Source organism: Delphinapterus leucas, chromosome 5, assembly GCF_059928025.1.
Source record: "Delphinapterus leucas isolate spDelLeu-1000000601 "Yukka" chromosome 5, BTC_Dleu_Yukka2, whole genome shotgun sequence".
NCBI classification, from domain to species: Eukaryota; Metazoa; Chordata; class Mammalia; order Artiodactyla; family Monodontidae; genus Delphinapterus; species Delphinapterus leucas.
The window spans coordinates 18,488,942-18,497,749 of NC_143133.1; the positions used below are offsets into that span (position 1 = coordinate 18,488,942).

General features: G+C 37.2%; 1 protein-coding gene across 1 annotated transcript in view; it reads right to left on the reverse strand.

Annotated features, from left to right (window-relative positions):
* The window catches only part of AFG2A (AAA ATPase AFG2A), a 334,297-nt gene that overhangs the window by 95,539 nt on the left and 229,950 nt on the right, over positions 1-8,808 (reverse strand). The window lies entirely within an intron of this gene.

Consider the following 8,808-nt stretch of genomic DNA (forward strand, 5'->3'; position numbering starts at 1 on the left):
AGCCAACCAAATAAATATTTATGTCTGGTGCTGGATTTATCAAAGATAAGCAATATCACCCTTACCTTAAAGAAGCTTACAGAATGGAGATGACAGGTAACAAATGGTTTCAAATCATGATGAAAAATTGAAAGTTTTGTTCCTAAAGGCAAAACCTGTATAACTCTTCTAAACAAAATAATCATAACACAAACCTCTCACAACCCTTCAAACTATATAGAGATGGGATTCACTTCAGCTCAATTAAGTAGAATTCTTTTTTTTCTTGTATCAGATGGCTACTTTTATTACACCTGCAGCCAATCCAGTACAAATAGCAAATGAATTTCTTCATTTCTTCCTTTTCATATTTTCTGTAAGATTCACAATTGTGAATTCACTAGCAACTTGACAGCTAGGTTGCTAAAGAGAACTAAAATTCCTCGGGGAAAGAAACTGTTAAGGGTATCTTAAACTAAAGCCCCCAATATACTATCCTGGTCTTGCACTCCTGCTTCTCCTGCTTTTTGAAAAGATTATACTTTAAATAAACTTCCTCAGGTATTTGCACACATTTCAGTCCTCCTGAAACACAGGACTTCAAATTTGATTATCTTGGGCAGAAGTAGTCTGATAATATCAACTCAGATTTGATCCTAAATCCCAGGGAGCTGTTGATGGCCTATGCAGCTACAGCTGTGAGTCGTTAAGCCATTTCCTTTTCAGTGAATAATTCTGAAATGGGTTTACTGCCTAGTATTAACTAAATGGGGAAGTAAAGAAAGAAGAAAAACTGTAAATCCATATGCTGCACTACAGGATACCCTGTCTCACCTACTTTTAAACCCCTCAGATTTGGTCATACAGTACTCTTAAAAAATTGTGTTATTTCTAAGAATGGCCAGGCAAAAGCACTCATGTCTCAAAGTAAAGGTTCTGGTGTGTGTGGGAGGGGTATGACACACTGTCACTCACTACATCCTCTACACATACACTCAGATTACCATTCACTTCAGTTAGCTGTCTAAAGTTTTTCCTTAAAAAAAAAAAATTTTTTTTAACCAAGAAATTTCTCCTCTATATATTCCTAAAAATAAAATTGCTGAGTCCAAATGAGAGATGGTCTCCCCTTCCTGAAATTTACCAATATAATGTTTAAAACATGACTGAGCTCTAAATGAGTAAAACTAAATACAGTCTTAAAATTGCCACACAATTCTCGACTTTGCCAATACCCCTCTGAATCATCAGGCTGGCTTCTCTCCTCGGTTCTGTCAACATCTCGGTTTCCCTCCACCCCCTTCCACGTCCCTGACAGCATTACTTGTGCTAAGGAAGCTGATGATAAGAAATCTGACCCCACATCCTTTGAGGAGGCATTCATTCATTTCAGCTATTATGGAGCCAAGAATGGCTCAGGACTGATAAACAGGGAGGAAGATGGGATGGGGATTATAACTGACATTTATGCTGGAAGTTTATTATTACTCTCCTTTTACACAGGAGGAAGTTTAGAACAAATTAAAAGTGATACTGTTAGTAACTAGCAACGCTATGCACATTCAGCTTCCTTTAAAAATAAAAATGACTGCTTTCTGTGAATATAAAAATGATACATAGTATTGTAAACGATTTTGACACAATACTGATTTACATTAATTAGAAAGTAAAAATTAACAAAATGATGGCTCTGTTAACATTTTTGGGAACAATCTTCCAGATCATTGTACATTGTTTTACATAAAGTTTGTGTTATTTATGACTGTTTTATAACCTATTGATACTTTTATTTCTCAGTAATTATAGTGTATGGATTTCTTTTACTGTTAATACATATAGGACATATCACCATTTTAATAGTTGTTTATTATTTTGTTACATATAACACATATGTAATATTTAATCCTCAAAGCAACCCTTAAGATAGGTGGGTACCATTAGTCTTATTTTAGAGATTCAACCTATAAAAATCCTGCAACAAACTTTTATTTTATTTTTTTTTCGGTACACGGGCCTCTCACTGTTGTGGCCTCTCCCATTGCGGAGCACAGGCTCCGGACGCGCAGGCTCAGCGGACATGGCTCACGGGCCCAGACGCTCCGCGGCATGTGGGAATTTCCCAGACCAGGGCACGAACCCGCGTCCCCTGCATCAGCAGGCGGACCCTCAACCACTGCGCCACCAGGGAAGCCCCTGCAACAAACATTTTAAACTAACATCTTGGATTGTTTGTTATATCCTAGGATAAATTCCTAGTGGGACAAAAGGTGATCACTTGAAGTTTTTTTGTTACATATTAACTACCTTCTAGAAAGGTTATGCTAATTTATGCCCACAATCACTTTTATCTACATATATTTTCAAAAGTATAATATGGAAATATATGATATTGAAAAAAATGTAGAATGCCTTCTAGAAATGTCCAAGAAAAACATGTCATAGGTCAAATCTCATGCCACTGTGTTATCTATATATATTCTTTTGGAACATGAAATTCAGGATCCTAAGTGTCTGCTATACACTTAATTACCAAATTAAAAATAATCTCTATTTCCTTGAAAAGCCTTTCTCCTTTATTCTTGCTCTTACTAGGAGATCATATAGGTTTTAAAAAAAAAAAAAAAAAAGGAAAACACCCAGAGTTTTTAGAGACCGCATGCAGTTCAGGAGTGAACCAAAGAGCAAGAGATAATGAGAAGCAAGACTGGAACTAGGGCAGATTCAGACAGAATAGCCTTCGCATTAGTAGCCCTGTTGGCCCCCCGAAGAGCCCCTCTGACATTAGAATGCTCGTTTCATCTTGTTACACTATTTGAACATGCTATTTAGAGATTCATTCAGGCAATAAATATCCCTGGAGGCAGAGAGAGAATGGGGATTAGGAACTTTTCTTTGGTGGGTGTTGAGGGAAGGTAGGAAAACCTGTAATATCTGGAATGTGGAAGGAGCACGGGTGGGAAGTTAAAAGGTGGGAGGCACCGTGATGTAGTAGGAAAAGCATGGGCTTTCAAAATAGACTGGGTGATCATTTCACAATATATACAGATATCAAGTCATTATGTTACACACCTAAAATAAAACAGTATATGTCAGTTACACCTCAATTTAAAAAAGGGCTTAAACAATTTCAGGCAAACAGTAGGCAGATTATAACAGGATCATATCTATTCATTCTGTGAGAGGGACTTGGAAATAACTTATGAGCATTTAGGTTCCCACACAAAAACTCCCACACAAGTGATACTTTGGAGATCTTGACCTCTTAAAGCCATACAGCAAAAGAGGAACTGGACTTTTTAAACTCTAGAACTACTTCATTCTGTGGTTTGAATAGTTTTTTCTTTCTTTTTTGAGGGGCTGTGGTTTTGGAAAGCAGAGGTAGGTTACGGACACAGTTTGTAAAATGACTCACTACATTTCCTAGGTTGTATGTATATATAATTGGATAGATAGATAAGATATTTGTGGCAGGCAGAATAATGACCCCCCAAAACGTGTATGTCCTAATCCCTATAACCTATGAATATATGTTAGGTAACACGGCAAAGATGAGTTAAGGTGGCAGATGGAAATAAGTTTGCTAAACAGTTGGCTTTAAAATAAGGAGATTTCCCTGGCTTATCCCAGTGGGCCCAATGTAATCATAAGGGTCCTTGAAAGTGGAAGAGAGTATCAGAAGAGGGAACTGAGAGATGGCAGCATGGGAACTCAGCCTGACATTGGTGGTTCTGAAGATAAAGGGAGATGGGGATGAGCCAGAGAAATCAAGTAGCCATTAAAGATGGAAAACGTAAGGAAATGGATTCTCCCCTGGAGCCTCCAGAAGAGAATGTGCCTTACTGACACTTGATCTTTGCCCAGTGAGATCAGTGTCAGGCTTCTCATCTACAGAGCTGTAAGATAATAAATTTGTGTTGTTTTAAGCCATTAAAAAAAAGGGGGGGAGGCTTCAAAGTATAATTATACTTAGTTAAAACTTCCAATTGGGCTTCCCTGGTGGTGCAGTGGTTGAGAGTCCGCCTGCCGATGCAGGGGACATGGGTTCGTGCCCCGGTCCGGGAAGATCCCACATGCCGCGGAGCGTCTGGGCCCGTGAGCCATGGCCGCTGAGCCTGCGCGTCCGGAGCCTGTGCTCCGCAACGGGAGAGGCCACAACAGTGAGAGGCCCGAAAAAAACTTCCAACTAATTGATAAGATGATTTTCTTATTTTTTCATATTCTTAGTTTCCTCATGTGTAAAATAGTGCTCATCATAGAACCTCTCTAATGAAGTTGATATAAAAATTTAAAAAAAAGGGAATTGACAGACTGGAGTGCACATCTGCACGTCTATTCTCATCCTATGTGTGACCTCTGCGAAGTTATTCTCACTTTATTTCTGGAGCTTCAGCTTTCTCATCTGTAAAAGGACAGGGACTGGACCACTATATCTAACATATTCTTTAGCTCAAACATTCTGATCAGACTTTATTGTACAAATAAACTCTAGAAGTCATTAAAACAGCTACAATTTATCCAACAATTTCTAACATTTAAAACATAAAATTATTGACCCATATGATCCACATCATTACAATTAGCATTAGAAGATAACTTTAGGGCCTGATTAAAGCATTAAAATATTTCATGGAAAAATGGGCAAATCTGATATGTCGACTTTGTCTAAACTGGTTTAGCTCTAGACTGGGTTTAACGTATGAAATCATTACATATACTATCAATATCTAAAATGAGCAGGGGCAAATGAGTATTATTTTTCAATTTTAATTTATTTCAAAGGTTAATTAAAGTAAAACCAGTGCTGGATCTAATTTTTATATCTACATAATATTAAGTTGTTAAAAAATATCTTAAAAAATAAGCAGTTAATATCCAGTCAAAACAAATAATTTCAAAATCAATGCTAATGCCATACTTCTAAATTCTCTGTTAACATATTATAATTATGAACTCTGTCATAATCTGTTTCTTTTGCTTACTAAACTTCCCATTAATTGCAAAGACATTAAAATAAATATGTTACTAATGTCCCATGCTTTTCCTCAACTGCTTAAACTGCTGTTTTGAACCCCAGTGACCTTTGTGGGTATTAATAATAAATGTACTGACAGTTTAAATCACTGATCTAGTAACAAAATACCCAAGGGTACTTATATATATTTGTAAACCGAGATAGGACAATTAAGAGTAAATACAGTGAGATTATTAATAATTTCAACTATTTTAAGGACCATTCACATGTAAATTAATTTATATTGTATTAAATTATATAAAAAAACTAAATAGATACAAGTTATTCTACATAGCTTCTGTAAATATATGCTGAAATAACTGTGTTGGAAGATCAGTACATTAGCCAGGGTTCTAGCAGGGATTTTAAGGATAAATCCGTTTAAGAAACATTTTCAGAAGAGTGGGAAAGGTTAAGAGTGCCCACCAGGGATGCTGAGGGACCCAAAATCTAGAAACTACAGGAAGCTATTACTGCTTAGCAGCTTGAAGGAGTAAGGGGGAGGAGATAGTTCTATCAAAACCTAAATAAAGCTGAAGCTGCTGGGAAGGTAGGGTGGCTGCTCAAAGTACAGGAAATCTAGTCACAAAGTGACACAGCCAATGCTAGAACCGTAGCGCTACACAGGATGGGAGAGGAAAGACATATCCTGACTTCTTTCTCCTCCCATCATCTAATCTCCTCTTGATGCTTTTCATTGAACTCAATGGAATGGAAGTCAGGGCTATACAGTCCATAGGGGTCACCTCGCCCTCCCTTTCATGTAGAGATATACACATGCAGCACTGATAAAGGCAAGAGTAGATCTGGGGAGTGGGAGGAAAACAATCAGAAAAACGGCTATTTCTTAATACTGTTTGATAAGAATCACTTTAGTATCCTTCTGGAGAATATCCCTAACCCTCTTCATCATCCAAATACATTACCGCAAAGGCTTTGGTATATTCTATCCACAATACCATTGATGATCAGTTTGGTAAAGTCTGACAAAGCTTACAGATAGAAAGCCTGGAGGTTAGTTACTACATGCAGATTAATTGCCAACAAATAAAAAAACTGGTCTCATGTTACCTATCCAAATCAGTAGATAGCTAGATAATCTGTTTAGATGGATCTAACTAGTTTGTTTTCATAACAGTTTTGTCATTGTGGTCTGGGTTTGTTTACAAGCCAAGCTGTTCCTTTAATTCTGTTCTTCCCCTGTGCTTTTGGTTTCATACCTAAGAATCCATTGCCAAATCCAAAGTCATTAAGATTTATCCCCAAGTTTTTGTCTAAGAGTTTTATGATTTTAGCTGTTATATTTAGATCATTGATAAATTTTAATTTTTGTATATGGTGTGAGGCAGGGGTCCAACTTCATTCTTTCCACGTGGATATCCAGTTGTGCCAGCTTGAAGAGTTTATTATTTCCCAACTGAACAGTCTTGGCCACTGTTGAAATTCAACTGGCCATATATTCATGGGTTTATTCCCAGACTCTCAATCCTATTCCATTAATCTACATACAGTCTATCTTTATGTTAGTACCACACTGTTTTGATTACTGCTTTGCAGTAGGTTTTGAAATCAGCAAAGTATAAGTCCTCTACCTGGTTCTTCTTTTACAATATCGTCTTGGCTCTTTGGGGCCCCTTGTGTTCCATATGAATCTGAGGATCAATCTTTTCATTTCTGCAAGAACACTGTTGGAATTTTGACAGGGATTACCTTTAGCCTGTAGTGTGCTTTGGGTGGTACCTACATCTTAACAATATTAGGTCTTTCAATCCATGAACACAGGATATCTTTCCATTTATTTAGGTCTTCTTTAACTTCTCTCATGAATGTTTTATAGTTTTCAATGTACAAGTATTTCACCTCCTTGGGTGAATTTACTACTAAGTATTTTATTCTTTTGGATGTTATTATAAGTGAAATTGTTCTCTCAATTTCATTTTCTGATTGTTCACTGCTGGTATATGGAAACACAATCTAAAATAATTTGAGTGCTACCAAGGAAACAGAACGGCCAGACTGTGACTTAACATTTGACCAAGTACCACATTGCTTTTTTCTAGAACACTTGATGCAAAAGTGGTCGAGCAGCTAATTTTCAATAGAATTCTCTATAATGCTTCAACTTTCCCTTCATAATTTTCTTCATTAATTCATTTCTTCTTCTCTAACATAAATTTAAAAACTGATTGCTTCAATGCCCAGTGATTCCATGAGGCTGGCAGTTAGGATATGCTCAGTTCAACTGCCATATTAAAGTAGACTTTCATGTGAATTGCTGAGTAAATGAAATACGATAAGTCTAATTTTTCACTTGATTCCATGAGTTAAGCAAAGTAAAAAGCTCTAGCAAACTTCCTAATACATTTTCTTAATTCTTTTGCAACAAATAGTGATTTCAGAAATATTTACTAAAGGATGAGTAAAAAAATACTATCGGAGTAATTGTATATATAGCACAATGGAAAAGTGTGCCTCATATAATGATTATTTGGAAACAGGGATTAAAACTCCCTGTAGGAGCAGGGGGGATGGAAAGGGCATTTAATCCAAAACATGACACTGGATCCATCTGAGACACACTACAGTGTGTTTTCCTTGTTGCTTTACAAGTTTTCTAATAGCAGTCCCTGAATATCACCATAGAAGTAGATCTGAATCCCAGCTCTGAAACTGAGGAGTTATATGGTTTTGTGAAATTAATTTAAGGCCTTTGAACCCCCATTTTTTCATTGAAGGTTGTTTGAGAATTAAATATGCACATATTTAAAGCATGCAGCACTAAACCAGAGGTTTACTGTTATACTGCACTTCCTTCACCCAATAAGTAAGCCAGAATACAAAAAACAGGCCTACCTGAAGAGAGTCTCCATGGCTAACATTTACCTCATAGAATGCCTCTTAGTTTTTTTTGTTTGTTTGTTTTTTTGCCGTTCGCGGGCCTCTCACTGTTGTGGCCTCTCCCATTGCGGAGCACAGGCTCCGGACGTGCAGGCTCAGCGGCCATGGCTCATGGGCCCAGCCGCTCCATGGCAATGTGGGATCTTCCCAGACCGGGGCACGAACCCGTGTCCCCTGCATCGGCAGGCGGACTCTCAACCACTGGGCCACCAGGGCAGCCCCATGCCTCTTAGTTTTAACACCCATATCTCAGGGAATATACGTCTCTTAATCCAACATTTTCCAGCTGATGTTTATACAGGAAAAGTTCTCTACTTAAATTTCTCAAACGTAATATAACATTTTAAACGAAAGGATGTATGAGGCGAAAGTCTCATGTTACAGCCCAAATACAAGTGGTGGAAAGGGCAGATCATGTGTAGACATTATGAAAGCCCTCAGAGTGTCAACCAAGCAACTTTTCCTTAACAGCTACATTTGATTGTTAGGTCAGCAGGAAGCACGGTTTAAGCACTTTACATCCTAACATCATAATTTGCTAATTTAAAAACATTCCATTATATGGACTTAGCAGGTTTTAAGAAACTGGTTGGGCATTTTTGGGAAATGGGCTCCTGGTTAGCATTTTCAAGTAGGATACCTCGTTTTCTAGGATGTTAAGTGTTAGGTAGGAAATGCCTGAATACTAAAAAGGTATTCTAATATCAACAAGGCATTTTTAGTTTAACTGCAAAAAAAGCTCACGTCATGTAATTTTTAAATCATCTTATCTCTTTAATTTTATTTTCGAAGAAAAGGGTTTGTTTTATTTATACTTCCCAGGGCTTTTTTCCTCAAGAGAAAATGGTATCCAACAGCATATAGTAGGTACTTAGTAAATAGGAACGACTTATATTTAACCTATTCTATTACATATATTT